Genomic DNA, 11,078 nt, shown 5'->3' with positions numbered 1-11,078 from the left:
GCAGTAACAACAACTGAACTCATGGGGCAAAGGTGGCTCGCCTCTGCAGAAGCTGTCCTGTCCTTCTCTCAGTCCTCTACACAAGAGCAGCATGTTCCCAAGTCCAATGTACAGGTTGCAAAGATGGAACTTACAAATTTGAACCTAAACTGAGGTGGAAAAGACTCAAGTTAGCTAGGATTGATGTATTGGACTCTATCACCTGCATTCAGGAGTCCTGCCAGGACTACACAGTGAGAGCTTATCTCAAAAGAAAAAAAAAAAATATATATATATATATATAGAGAGAGAGAGAGAGAGAGAGAGAGAGAGAGAGAAAGAGAGAGAGAGAGAGAGAGAGAGAGAGAGAGAGAGAGAGAGTTTGCATTGTACATGATCAGGGAAATAATAAAAACTAGTTTGACAGTCACATACCATTTATCAAAGTCCACCCCCACCCCCACTGCCACTGCTGCCCTATGAAGGAACTGAACAGAAGCTTAACTTTCCTTGGGCCATTTCGACAGCTGTTGTGTCATCAAGGCTTCTGTTTCTATGGAGACACTACACATGGGACAGAGAAGATAACAGGGAGCTCGTGACTGAGAGACCTTCAGGCCAAAGCACTTGAACCTTTGTTTATCCTGTTTATTCTGAATTTTCTGCTTCTGGGCTCTCATTTCCCCACCATTAAAATGAGAATATCAATATTTACAGCTGCACTGCATCTCCTTTTGGAGTGATTCCTGGTAACTAAGAAATAAGTAGAAAATGGAAGGATGAAGTCCACCGGGAGGTTTGAGTAAATTCCACTGTGGGAAACACAGGGGACTGTGGGGTGGCAAGGATGAGAGCTGGAAAGAATGCAAGGCCACACTATGTCTCATGCATATTTTATATCTTTTTTTTATTCTTTATATCTTTGTAATGTTATTATTAGCCTACAAAGAAATGCATTTCTCACTGGCAACTTCTTACATATATATCACTACCTATGTTCTCATTCACTTTCCTTCGCTGGTCTCTTCGCAAAATTATTCACCGGTAATTTATTCACACTTTCTAATTTTTGAGCATGGTGCATTCCAGTAAGATTTAATCTCTGTGGCCATGGTGTTTCACAGCTCTGTAACACTGAAGCACATTCATCATCAACTGCACTGAAGTCATCAACTTAAGAAGCAAAGGAAGATTCTTCTGGTCTCCATCTGTGCCCAGAGCTAAGTCTGCCCCACAACCCTCCAGATTCAAAGCCTCCCCAGACAGAGCTAGTCCTCCAGGAGTGCTCTCACTACTAAGGCCACAAGTGAGACCCCATTTCCCTTCAATACCAATCCAAAGAGGAGCCCACCAGATACCAGGTACCAAGGTTAAATGAGGATCAGATAAAACATTCAAGTGGTCCCAAATCCATAAAGAAATAGAAACAGTTGATAAAAGTATCCCAATCAAAGAAAGCCTAGGACCAGATGTGTTTAGGGAAGAATTATGAGACCTTCAATAAAGAACACATACCAATGTTCTTCAACCTATTTCACCAAAGAGAAACAGAAGGAACACTGCCCACGTGGTTCTTTGAAGCCACAATTAAGCTTATACCTAAAAAGCACACAAAGACCTACAAAGAAATAGAACTTCACACCAATATTCCTTAAGAATATCAATGTAAAAGTACTCAATAAAAACCTAGCAAACCAAATCCAAGAACATATCAAAGCAATCATTCACCATGATCAAGTAGGATTCATCCCAGGGATACAGAAATGGTTTAATACATGGAAATCAATCAATAAGATCCACTATATAAACCAACTCAAAAAAAAAAATAACACACTCATCACATTAGAACTGAAAAATCATTTGACAAAATTCAAAACCCCTTCATGTAAATTGTCTTGGAAAGATCAGGAAATCAAGACCCATACCTAAACAGAGTAAAAACAATATACATCAAACCAGTAGCCAACATCAAACTAAATGGAGAGAAAGTTGAAGCAATCCCTCTGACATCAGGAACTAGACAAGGTTGTCCACACTCTCTCTAACTATTCAATATAGTATTTAAAGTCCTAGCCAGGGCAATTAGAAAACAAGAACAGGTCAAAGGGATACAAATTGGAAAGGAAGAAGTCAAAATTCACTATTTGCAGATGTTATGGGAGTATACTTAAGTGACTTCAAAAATTCCACCAGAGAACTCCTAAGGCTGAAAAACAACTTCAGCAAAGTGGTTGGATATAAAATTAACTCAAATAAATCAGTAACCTTCCTCTACTCAAAGGATAAACAGGCTGAGAAAGAAATGAGGGGACAGGGCACCCTTCATAATAATAACAAATGATGTAAAATAACTTGGTGTGACTCTAACGAAGCAAGTGAAAGATCTGTATGACAAGAACTTCAAGTCTCTGAAGAAAGAAATTAAAGAAGATCTTAGAAGATGAAAAGACCTCCCATACTCATGGATTGGCAACATTAATGTAGTAAAACTTGCCATTTTGCTGAAAGCAATCTACAGATTCAGTGCAATTCCCATCAAAATTCCAACACAATTTGTCATAGAGTTAGAGCAATTTGCAAACTCATTTGTAATACCAAAAAAACCCAGGATAGCAAAAACTATTCTCAACAATAAATGAACTTCTCGTGAAATAACCATCCCTTACCTCAAGCTGTATTACAGAACAATCTTGATAAAAACTGCATGGTATTATTTTAGAGACAGGCAGGTAGATCAATAGAATTGAACTGAAGACCCAGAAATGATCCCACACACCTATGGTCACTTGATCTTTGACAAAGAATCTAAAACCATCCAGTGGAAAAAGGGTATCATCTTCAACAAATGGTGCTGGTTCAATTAGAGGTCAGCATTTAAAAGAATGCAAATGAACCTGTGGGAACAAGTGGATCAAAGACCTCCACATAAAACCAGATACACTGAAACTAATAGAAGAGAATATGGAGAAAAGCCTCAAACTCATAAGGAGAAATTTCCTGAACAAAAAAAAATGGTTTATGCTCTACAATCAAGAATCAAAAAATGGAACTTCATATAATGGCAAAATGTCTGTAAGGCAAAAGACATTGTCAATATGACAAAATGGCAACCAACAGGTTGGGAAAAGATCTTTACCTTATCTCCACCTGATAGAGGACTAATAGCCAAAACATACAAGGAATTCAAGAACTAAGACTCCAGAGAACCAAATAATCCTATTTAAAAATGGGGTACACAGTTAAACAAGGAATTCTCAAAGAATATCAATGGCCAAGAAGCACCTATAGAAATGTTCAACATCCTTAGTCATCAGGAAAATGCAAATTAAAACAACCCTGAGATTCCACCTAACACCAGTCAGAATGGCTAAGATCAAAAACTCAGGTGACAAAAGATGCTGGAGGGATGTGGAGGAAGAGGAACACTCCTCCATTTTTGGTCAAATTGCAAGCTGGTACAACCACTCTGTAAATCAGTCTGGCGGTTCCTCAGAAAATTGGACATAGTACTACCTGAGGGCCCAGATCATTCTTGGGCATACACCCAAAAGATGTTCTAACATACAACAAAGACACATGCTCCATATGTTCATAGAACACTTATTAATAATAGCCAGAAGCTGGAAAGAACCCATATGTCTTTCAACAGAGGAATGGATACAGAAAATGTGGTACATTTACACAATGGTGTATTTACATTTACACTAGGGTATTAAAAATGACTATATGAAGTGCTTAGGCAAATGGATGGACCTAGAAAATATCACCCTGAGTGAGGTAACCCAATCGTAAAAGAACACACATGATATGCACTCACTGGGATGGGGATATTAGCCCAAAAGCTCAGAATACCCAAGAAACAATTCACAGTCCATATGAAGCTCAAGAAGAAGAAGACAGTGTGGATGCTTCAGTCCTTCTTAGAAGGATGAACAAATGCTCACAGGAAGAAATACAGGGACAAAGAATGGAGCAGGGACTGAAGAAAAGGCTATTCAGAGACTGCCACACCTGGGGATCTATCCCATATGCAGCCATCAAACCCAGTCATTGTTGCTAATGCTAAGAAATGCTTGCTGACAGGAGTCAGATATGGATGTCTCCTGAGAGGCTCTGCCAGAGACTTACTGAAATAGATGAGGATGCTTGCAGTCAACCTTCAGACTGAAAATGGAGAACCAAATGGAGGAGTTAGGGGTTGGACTGAAGTTGCTGAAGGGGTTGGCAACCCTATAGGAAGAACAACAATATCAAGCAACCAGATGCCCCTGAGCTCTTGGGGCATAAGCCACCAACTGAAGAGTACACATGGAGGGACCCAGGACTCCAGAAGCATATGTTGCGGAGGATGGCATTGTCTGGTATCAATAGGAGGAGAAGCCTTTGGTCCTGTGAAGGATTGCTTTCCCACTGTAGGGGAATGCCAGGGCATTGAGTTGAGAGTGGGTGTGTGGAAGCGGGAGCATCTTCATAGTAGCATGGGGAGAGGGGGAGAGGGAATAACATTTAAAATGTAAATACATAAAATATCCAATTAAATAAATAAATAATAAACAAAGGAAATTTAGGATTGGGCTCTGCCTTTCTCCATTCATTTTCTGCATCCGACCACATGGAGGACCATGTGGGAACTTTGCTTAATAGGACTGACTGAGGAGATGGGCTTCAACAATGGGAAAATATTTTATGGAAAATTCTAAAGCCAGATCGATGTAAGAAAGTCAGGGTATCAGCTTGAGATAGCAATGGCCCATAATGTACACTGTGATACAGTAGAGGGTCTTAGACATGCCATACCAAAAGAACTTGAAAGATTCACTATTAGTAGACAGGGTGTAGCATGAGTCAAGAATCGTGCGTTCAGGACTGTGAGAAAGTTGCTATTACAAGATCAAAATTGCTGCTCTATTTTTCAAAATGAGCATCGAGTGGAATGTGAAATCAGTGACGTGGAGTTAGGTTTCCTCTCAGCTTACCTTGGAGGAACCCCTGAGGTTTTGGCAGTCACTGATGGCAGGTTCTCGGAGTTCAGCCTCCACCTCAGAGGATGTCAGGCTAGCAAACCTGTATTGACACACATTAAAAAAGTATTCACGATCTTCCTGGTTGCTGCCGCAGCGGAGAGCCCGTGGGCAGCACCCCGCAAGCAAACTTGAGCCTCGGGTCCACAGGTAAGACCAACTTTTCTGCTACAAACGACTTGCCTGGTAAACTCAGGTCTCACAGAGGCGGAGTTCCTCTGGGACCGGACACTTCTGGTGTTTGGCCAGACTCCGGGGCCGGCGGATCCCTGCCCTCAGCAGCTCTCTGCTCCCAGGCCCCCTGGAGGGGAGTTCTCGCCGCCTGGTCGGGCGGGCACTCCTGAGGCAGCAGAGCGGAGGAGACCACCAACACTGCCCACCCCTGCCCACATCCCTGGCCCAGGAGGAATCTGTTAACGGCCTCTGGGTACCCGTAGAGGAGGGCCCAGGAGCAGCAGGTCCACCGCGTCTGAGACACCGCACCTGAAGGGACCGACCGGATAAACAGTTCTCTGCACCCAAATCCCGTGGGAGGGAGAGCTAAACCTTCAGAGAGGCGGACACGCCTGGGAAACCAGAAGAGACTGCACGCTGCACACAGTACTGAGCCCAGAGGAAAACACCAAAAGATATCTGGAACCCTGGTGCACGGAACCTCCCGGAAGGGGCGGCACAGATCTTCCTGGTTGCTGCCGCAGCGGAGAGCCCGTGGGCAGCACCCCGCAAGCGAACTTGAGCCTCGGGTCCACAGGTAAGACCAACTTTTCTGCTGCAAGTGACTTGCCTGGTGAACTCAAGACACAGGTCCACAGGAACAGCTGAAGACCTGTAGAGAGGAAAAACTACACGCCCGAAAGCAGAACACTGTCCCGATAACAGGCAGAAAGAAAACAGGAAAACAGGTCTACAGCACTCCTGACACACAGGCTTATAGGACAGTTTAGCCACTGTCAGAAATAGCAGAACAAAGTAACACTAGAGATAATCTGATGGCGAGAGGCAAGCGCAGGAACCCAAGCAACAGAAACCAAGACTACCTGGCACCATCGGAGCCCAATTCTCCCATCAAAACAAACATGGAATATCCAAACACACCAGAAAAGCAAGATCTAGATTCAAAATCATATTTGACCATGATGCTGGAGGACTTCAAGAAAGACGTGAAGAACTCCCTTAGAGAACAAGTAGAAGCCTACAGAGAGGAATCGCAAAAATGCCTGAAAGAATTCCAGGAAAATATAAATAAACAAGTAGAAGCCCATAGGGAAGAGACACAAAAATCCCTGAAAGAATTCCAAAAGCATAAATAAACAAGTAGAAGCCCATAGGAGGAGACAAAAAATCCCTGAAAAAATTCCAGGAAAACACAATCAAACAGTGGAAAGAATTAAAATGGAAATAAAGCAATCAAGAAAGAACACATGGAAACAACCCTGGATATAGAAAACCAAAAGAAGAGACAAGGAGCTGTAGATACAAGCTTCACAACAGAATACAAGAGATGGAAGAGAGAATCTCAGGGCAGAAGATTCCATAGAAATCATTGACTCAACTGTCAAAAGATAATGTAAAGCGGAAAAAGCTACTGGTCCAAAACATACAGGAAATCCAGGACTCAATGAGAAGATCAAACCTAAGGATAATAGGTATAGAAGAGAGTGAAGACTCCCAGCTCAAAGGACCAGTAAATATCTTCAACAAAATCATAGAAGAAAACTTCCCTAACCTAAAAAAAGAGATACCCATAGGCATACAAGAAGCCTACAGAACTCCAAATAGATTGGACCAGAAAAGAAACACCTCCCGACACATAATAGTCAAAACACCAAACGCACAAAATAAAGAAAGAATATTAAAAGCAGTAAGGGAAAAAGGCCAAGTAACATATAAAGGCAGACCTATCAGAATCACACCAGACTTTTCGCCAGAAACTATGAAGGCCAGAAGATCCTGGACTGATGTCATACAGACCCTAAGAGAACACAAATGCCAGCCCAGGTTACTGTATCCTGCAAAACTCTCAATCAACATAGATGGAGAAACCAAGATATTCCATGACAAAACCAAATTTACACAATATCTTTCTACAAATCCAGCACTACAAAGGATAATAAATGGTAAAGCCCAACATAAGGAGGCAAGCTATACCCTAGAAGAAGCAAGAAACTAATCGTCTTGGCAACAAAACTTAGAGAAGAAAAGCACACAAACATAACCTCACATCCAAATATGAATACAACCGAAGCAATAATCACTATTCCTTAATATCTCTCAACATCAATGGCCTCAACTCTCCAATAAAAAAAGACATAGATTAACAAACTGGATACGCACGAGGACCCTGCATTCTGCTGCCTACAGGAAACACACCTCAGAGACAAAGACAGACACTACCTCAGAGTGAAAGGCTGGAAAACAACTTTCCAAGCAAATGGTCAGAAGAAGCAAGCTGGAGTAGCCATTCTAATATCAGATAAAATCAATTTTCAACTAAAAGTCATCAAAAAGATAAGGAAGGACACTTCATATTCATCAAAGGAAAATCCACCAAGATGAACTCTCAATCCTAAATATCTATGCCCCAAATACAAGGGCACCTACATACGTAAAAGAAACCTTACTAAAGCTCAAAACACATTGCAGCTCACACAATAATAGTAGGAGATTTCAACACCCCACTCTCATCAATGGACAGATCATGGAAACAGAAATTAAACAGAGATGTAGACAGACTAAGAGAAGTCATGAGCCAAATGGACTTAACGGATATTTATAGAACGTTCTACCCTAATGCAAAAGGATATACCTTCTTCTCAGCTCCTCATGGTACTTTCTCCAAAATTGACCATATAATTGGTCAAAAAACAGGCCTCAACAGGTACAGAAAGATAGAAATAATCCCATGCGTGCTATCGGACCACCACGGCCTAAAGCTGGTCTTCAATAACAATAAGGGAAGAATGCCCACATATCGTGGAACTTGAACAATGCTCTACTCAATGATAACCTGGTCAAGGAAGAAATAAAGAAAGAAATTAAAAACTTTTTTAATTTAATGAAAATGAAGGTACAACATACCCAAACTTATGGGACACAATGAAAAAGCTGTAAAGAGGAAAACTCTGTAGCACTGAGTGCCTGCAGAAAAGAAAACAGGAAAGAGATATGTCAGCAGCTTGACAGCACACCTAAAAGCTCTAGAACAAAAAGAAGCAAATACACCCAGGAGGAGTAGAAGGCAGGAAATAATCAAACTCAGAGCCGAAATCAACCAAGTAGAAACAAAAAGGACCATAGAAAGAATCAACAGAACCAAAAGTTGGTTCTTTGAGAAAATCAACAAGATAGATAAACCCCTAGCCAGACTAACGAGAGGACACAGAGAGTGTGTCCAAAATAACAAAATCAGAAATGAAAAGGGAGACATAACTACAGATTCAGAGGAAATTCAAGAAATCATCAGATCTTACTATAAAAGCCTATATTCAACAAAACTTGAAAATCTGCAGGAAATGGACAATTTCCTAGACAGATACCAGGTACCGAAGTTAAATCAGGAACAGATAAACCAGTTAAACAACCCCATAACTCCTAAGGAAATAGAAGAAGTCATTAAAGGTCTCCCAACCAAAAAGAGCCCAGGTCCAGACGGGTTTAGTGCAGAATTCTATCAGACCTTCATAGAAGACCTCGTACCAATATTATCCAAACTATTCCACAAAATTGAAACAGATGGAGCACTACCGAATTCCTTCTATGAAGCCACAATTACTCTTATACCTAAACCACACAAAGACCCAACAAAGAAAGAGAACTTCAGACCAATTACCTTTGAATATCGATGCAAAAAACTCAATAAAATTCTGGCAACCGCCCACACCCGGATCCCTGCCCGCAGCAGCTCTCTGCTCCCAGAACCCGTGGAGAGATACCTCACCGCCTGGTCAGGTGGGCACTCCTGAGGCTGCAGAGCAGAAGAGACCACCAACACTGCCCACCCCTGCCCACATCCCTGGCCCAAGAGGAAACTGTATAAGGCCTCTGGGCTCCCGTGGGAGAGGGCCCAGGTGAGGCAGGAGCCCTGCCTGAGACACCGCCGGAACCTGAAGGAAACAGAGCGGATAAACAGTTCTCTGCACCCAAATCCCGTGGGAGGGAGAGCTAAACCTTCAGAGAGGCAGACACGCCTGCGAAACCAGAAGAGACTGCTCTCTACACACATTGCTGATTCCAGAGGAAAACACCGGAGGCCATCTGGAACCAGGGGGCACGGAAGCTCCTGGAAGAAGTAGAGTAGATCTGCCTGGTTGCCGGCACTGCGGAGAGCCCGTGGGCAGCACCCCGCGAACGAACTTGAGCCTCGGGACCACAGGTAAGACCAACTTTTCTGCTGCAAGTGACCTGCCTGGTGAACTCAAGACACAGGCCCACAGGAACAGCTGAAGACCTGTAGAGGGACAAAACTACACACACGAAAGCAGAACACTCTGTCCCCATAACTGGCTGAAAGAAAACAGTAAAACAGGTCTACAGCACTCCTGACACACAGGCTTATAGGACAGTCTAGCCACTGTCAGAATTAGCAGAACAAAGTAACACTAGAGATAATCTGATGGCGAGAGGCAAGCGCAGGAACACAAGCAACAGAAACCAAGACTACATGGCATCATCGGAGCCCAATTCTCCCACCAAAACAAACATGGAATATCCAAACACACCAGAAAAGCAAGATCTAGTTTCAAAATCATATTTGATCATGATGCTGGAGGACTTCAAGAAAGACGTGAAGAACTCCCTTAGAGAACATGTAGAAGCCTACAGAGAGGAATCGCAAAAATCCCTGAAAGAATTCCAGGAAAACACAATCAAACAGTTGAAGGAATTAAAAATGGAAATAGAAGCAATCAAGAAAGAACACATGGAAATAACCCTGATATAGAAAACCAAAAGAAGAGACAAGGAGCTGTAGATACAAGCTTCACCAACAGAATACAAGAGATGGAAGAGAGAATCTCAGGAGCAGAAGATTCCATAGAAATCATTGACTCAACTGTCAAAGATAATGTAAAGGGAAAAAGCTACTGGTCCAAACATACAGGGAAATCCAGGACTCAATGAGAAGATCAAACCTAAGGATAATAGGTAGAAGAGAGTGAAGACTCTCAGCTCAAAGGACCAGTAAATATCTTCAACAAAATCATAGAAGAAAACTTCCCTAAAGAAAGAGATACCCATAAGCATAAAAGAAGCCTGCAGAACTCCAAATAGATTGGACCAGAAAAGAAACTCCTCCCGTCACATAATAGTCAAAACACCAAATGCACAAAATAAAGAAAGAATAATAAAAGCAGAAAGAGAAAAAGGTCAAGTAACATATAAAAGGCAGACCTATCAGAATCCACCAGACTTCCTCGCCATGAAATTATGAGGCCAGAAGATCCTGGACTGATGTCACAGACCCTAAGAGAACACAAACTGCCAGCCCAGGCTACTGTATCCTGCAAAACTCTCAATTAACATAGATGGAGAAACCAAGATATTCCATGACAAACCAAATTATACACAATATCTTTCTACAAATCCAGCACTACAAAGGATGGGCTAAATGGTGGGGCCCAACATAAGGAGGCAAGCTATGCCATAGAAGAAGCAAGAAACTAATAGTCTTGGCAACAAAAACAAAGAGAAAAGCACTAGCACAACCTCACATTAAATATGAATATAACAGGCTTAATCCTGTTCATAATATCTCCTCCCAACATCAATGGCCTCAACTCCCAATAAAAGACAGATTAACAAACTGGATGCATAGCGAGGGACCCTGCATTCTGCTGCCTACAGGAAACACACCTCAGAGACAAAGACAGACACTCCTCAGAGTGAAAGGCGTTCTTTTGTATATTTTGTGACATAAGGCCTCTATCTTGTAGTAGGATTGCAAAGATCTTTTCTCAATCTGTGCTGCTGCTTTGTCTCGACTACAGTGTCCTTTGCTCACAGAAGCTTTATTTGCAGTTTTATGAGATATCATTTGTCGATTCTTGATCTTAGAGCATAAGCCATTGGTGTTTTGTTCAG

At 42.0% G+C, this 11,078-nt stretch overlaps 1 protein-coding gene across 3 annotated transcripts in view; it reads left to right on the top strand.

Moving 5' to 3' along the window:
* The window catches only part of Hpse2 (heparanase 2 (inactive)), a 1,004,606-nt gene that overhangs the window by 448,856 nt on the left and 544,672 nt on the right, over positions 1 to 11,078 (top strand). The gene's annotated exons all lie outside the window — the stretch shown is intronic.

The sequence above is a fragment of the Rattus rattus genome, chromosome 2 (assembly GCF_011064425.1).
Source record: "Rattus rattus isolate New Zealand chromosome 2, Rrattus_CSIRO_v1, whole genome shotgun sequence".
Classification (NCBI taxonomy): Eukaryota; Metazoa; Chordata; class Mammalia; order Rodentia; family Muridae; genus Rattus; species Rattus rattus.
This window is presented reverse-complemented; position numbering and strand designations above follow the sequence as displayed.